We start from the raw sequence: 4993 nt of genomic DNA, 5'->3' as shown, positions 1-4993 counted from the left end.
AAAGGTATAAAATAAAAATTATTATTCCATTGCCCTTGTACTTGTTGAGTTTGATCATTTTCCTGCTCCAGTGGAAACTAGGATACAAGATCCTGCAAAATTTCACCAAAACAACAGGTAGCAAGAAAGAGCACCAAATGGGGAAAAAAACTGTAGTACTTGCTCTACCCTTTCTGGCCTTGAGTTCCCAGCAAGAAGTGGCTGCCACCACTTACTCTGTGCCCAGTTGCCTTCTACAGGGATGCCTTCCTTATTTTGCCAGTCCTTGCCTTGACTTAATGGGCAGCTTCCTCATCTCCTTCCCTGGCACATCTACCAGTGACTTATGAAAAAGTTTCTGCTAGCCCAATTTACTCAGGAAAGAACAACCACTGCTGGAATGAGAAAGATATTCATGGGGAAGAAAGTTGCTTTAGGAATAGGGATGTGCAAAACTGTCAATTTCAGTTTCTCTTGGTTTCTCATTTTTCCAGTCTTAAGTTCAGTTTGCCACATTTCTGCATCGGTGTATTATTTAAAAAAAAGTCCTCCCAAAATTCATCAGCATTTGAACGTGGATTTCTTCTAATTTAGACATGTTAGCAAGCAATTTTCCTAATTTAATACAATTCTGTATGTTTATCTCCATGAATACATGCATGTTTATGCACACTTCCCCCTAATTTATGCATTGTTTTTGTTGTTGTTGAAGAACTCCATCGCAAAATTTGGAGAAATGTGAATTTTTTAAGATTACCGTGTTTTGCTGCACATTTGTTTTTCAGGAAGGGTGCATGAGGTAGGTTGGAATTAAAATGTGAACTGCACTGTATTTCTGTCCCATCCCTACTGAGGAATTCTTCTTGCAGGAAGCATGAGTCAAGTGAACAGAAGGAAAGAGGAAGGAACAGTGAATGTAGCCACCCCCTTCTTCCAGATCTTACTGCAGGCAGAGCAAGGTTGAATATATGTTTCCTCATTATGAGGGCAATGTGTGAATCGCCCCGAAGAGGTGCTGTGCATTGGCACACTGTCATTTTACTCATTCCTGCTACGTTCATCCTAAACAAGCATTACAAATGATTTCATTTTGTACTTTAGAATGTCTTATAAAATAATTAGCTTTGTGAGGAGAATCACTTTACATATCTGTAGGCTTGCCATGTTCTTTAAATGAGGCTGCATAATAAAGAAAAGGTAATTAGAAATGCCAGGGTTTTTCAAATGGAATGTGCTTAAATAAAACACATGTCCAGACCCCTCCAGTTAAAAATCCAAATGTGAGCCATGCCTATTAATAGTATTCCTATACACATTTATGTGCAGGATAAAAAATGTCACCTGTCAGAAACAGCCATAAAAAATTAAATACCTGCCTACCATGAAGCTTCAAGTACTGCAAATGCAGCATTCATTATCATAAATGCAGTAGCATGATCTAATTATGTATTCCGTACTCAATTTGTCAGATAACACAATTTAAAAATGGCAAAACTAAATCAAACATGTCTACTTACCTATCGAGCGATAGTCAAATTGCACATAAAAGGCCTGCATTACAGTCAATTTTGTGGTGCTACAATATTGTACAGAGAGGATTTTGTTCCATTTCCTATCTTCAGTGTTAGGTGTGGAAGTGGAAGGCAAATTCTTGACTCAACATTCCAGAATTGTTTCACCATTATTATCTCTTTTCTACATCACCTTGAAGCTGGTCTGGCTGAGGGCAGGAGATATCTTCAGGCCTAATGTTCCCAGCCATTCTGCGAAAAACAGAAACCATTTTCCAATCACAGAATCTTTTCCTTGATTTGAAACTATGTAAATAGCCTGGATGCATATCCAGACACTGTCTTGTTTTATATCTTAGTACCTAGAAAATGTTTTTTAAAATGCCTACAAAATATTAAGTGCTCTACTCTATAAATGGGGAAGCAACAACAACAATGCATATGTATATCCTGATATGCAACTGCACTGCAATTCCTGTTCAGACATGGGGTACTCAGTAGAACCTCTGTTCTTGCTACTTAGTATAGTTGGATCTTTGCACCCATATTGTAATGCAGATGTGGAAATGCTATCTCTACCCACTAATTTTGACTGCTATATAAATCATTGTTTCACCCAACTATATCTGGATCTAGTTAGTCTGTCTGTCTTTCTTGGATATACTTAGTTAATAGTAAGTTAATAGCAAGACAGAGCTGATTCTGAGATTCATGTTAGTGAAACACTGACATGATTTATGTCCTTGGACTGCCACCTCATTGTGCAATAATTTAAAAGTTGAAAGGAAATTTGCAGAATATTGGTGAGACAGAATAAAGTTCCTGATGCCTCCTCCCCAAAACTCCTTTAGTTCTAGACATTCTCCCCCTCCCAGATGCATCAGGAGAGGTACCAGGCTCAGTGAAGTTCTGCCCTTTTAAGTCAGGTCCTGCATAAGCACTTGGAATCTTTGGAGAGGTACTAGGGTCTACCAGCACTGACACCTGTCTTTTACATTTCCTACTCTGTAAAGATGCTAGGTATTTTATATTTCCTGTACTGAACCAATGGTTCATTGCTCTGGGCACCGAGGAAAATGAAAATGGTGGCTCATACCTGCTTGCCACTGCCATCAGGTAATCCCAGAGCCCATTAGCATAGGAAGGGGCCCATCAGAGGATGCTTTGCAAAGAGCCCCCCTCAGCTGATGTTAGAGTCAGCCCTTAACTGATCTTTATCTGAAGCCTGATCTCTTCCAAAGAGAAAAGCAGGAAGCTTCAGACCAGTGCCAGTGCAGCACACCAGGTTGCTTCTTCTGTGGCCTAAGCCCTGCTGGACAGTCTCAGCATCTAGCACCCACAGCACTGAACTAATGAATGCTGGAGTCATGCTGTACTACCACCAGGGCCAGTTCCAAGGGGCGGCCAGGTGGGGCACTGGCCCAAGGGCCCCGCAGCTACAGGAGCTCCTGAGGGGCCCCTGGGGGCCCTCTGCTCCCCTTCCGCGATCCGCAGCAGAAGCCACGGATCGCAGGACGGGAGGAGCTTCCGAGCCACCCTCCATTCCCCCAGTTCACCTACCTTTCTCTACAGTTCTTTGCGGCTGCGCACACTGCATGCGCAGGGTTGCCATCAATAAAGATGGCAGCCAAGGTTTCAGTAAGGGGCTGAAGCCTCTGCCGCCATCTTGGTTGATGGCAGCAATGCACGCGCTGTGTACCATCAACCAAGGTGGTGGCAGAGGCTTCAGTCCCTTACGGAAACCTTGGCCACCATCTTTATTGATGGCAACCCTGCGCAAACAGCAGAGAAAGTTAGGTGAAGTGGGGGGGATGGCGGGTGGCTCGAAAGCTCCTGTCTTGCAATCTGTGGCACGGCTCGTGCCACGGATTGCGGAAGGGGAGAGGAGGGGCCAGGGGCAGGCTGATGCCCAAGGGCCTCGGCATTCCTGGAGCCGGTCCTGACTACCACCACAATGTGCTCATTTCTATCATCTGCCTGTATCACTCTGCAACTTATCCATGGCTAAAGTTGCAGATGCAGTACGCTCCCAACACACACACACACACACAACTTGGCAGTGGCTCCTCTGTAGGCTTCAGTTGGAAACAAGAGATTCACCTTTATTCAAAACATGAAATGAGTAGATGAAAGGATAAAAGCCTTTTTTTAAAAAAAAGCCAGCAGGCATTTGCTGCACAGCATTTCTGGAGGGACAGGTTTGGGCAAAAGATGAAGCAGAATAATGTAAGCAAGCCAAACTCTATCTATTTCTCTAGGTAAGTGGAATAAAGAATGACAGCAGACCAGAAAAAGAGATGCACAAGTGTCTGATCTAATCTACTTGGACTGTAGAAGTATTAGATACTGAGCTCTGTAGGATATTAGTTACTGAAACTTTAAAAGGCAGGTATCAATGCAATTACAATAAGAAGGGCACACTCTGGCTGCAATAAAGAAGACAGCGTTTGGCAGGGAAAAAATATTTCAAGTAGGAGAGAAATGATCAGTTCCTGTGGGACCAGTCTCCGGACTGATATTCAATATTTTATTGGTGGAATTTGGAAGGGAAATAGAAATGTATAGGTGATCTTGAAGATGAAGTTAAATTGACATGCTGTAAATGCATTAACACTACACCCAGTTATGTTCTACCCTCAAATATGCAGATTTGACCCATTTTTAGCAGACTCATTTACATTTACATCTTATCCACACTTACCTGGGAATAAGCCCCATTGAACGCAGTGGGACCTGGCTGGTCAATTGAACGTAATAAATTAATGAATGAAACACAGTGGGACTTACTTATGAGTAAGCATGTGCAGGATTGTGCTGTCAGATCTCTTTAACAACCAAAAAGAATAAAAACTTTCAGTATTGAAAAATATGTAGGGATAAGTTTGAAGACAAATATGTTTATCAGCCAAGGGTTCATCAGCTGAAATTCATATGAGAAAGTGATCGCAAGAAGAATATAAGCTAGTTTCATGCAGCTGTAATGAAAACCAATGCAATATTTGCATGCATTTGGCAAAGCATTTCTAGTATAGATAAGGAAGTGTTCATGTTACAGGGAAAACTTGTTTGGAATGTATAGCTCATCTCCAATCTTCCCATTTTGAGGTTCGTGAAGTTTGAGGAGGGGATTTTGGACAAGCACCAAAATGGGAGAGAACAGTAGCAGGAAACAATGCACACCATTTCAGGGAGAAATGGTGGTTCTTCGTTTTTTAAAAAAAGCTTTAATAGCCAGTGGGGATGTGCTAGAATACCACCCAATTCAGATTTGATACCAAGTTTTCCACTAATTCACTTATTCTCTATCACTGAGGATTGGATTTTTATGTAGCAATTTTCCACAGCTACTTCAGAAAACTGATTTTTTTTTTAAGGATCCTTTAAGCCCACCTTTAAAATATTGATATTAAGAATGATAATTTTATCAATATTTCCTGTCATTTATTGATATTTCTTTTAAAGGCTTTGCCTTTAAAATTATCAATATTTCCTTTAAAATATAG

The sequence above is a fragment of the Rhineura floridana genome, chromosome 3 (genome assembly GCF_030035675.1).
Source record: "Rhineura floridana isolate rRhiFlo1 chromosome 3, rRhiFlo1.hap2, whole genome shotgun sequence".
NCBI lineage: Eukaryota > Metazoa > Chordata > Lepidosauria > Squamata > Rhineuridae > Rhineura > Rhineura floridana.
The sequence above is the reverse complement of the archived record's forward strand: the minus strand, read 5'-3'. Positions refer to the sequence as shown.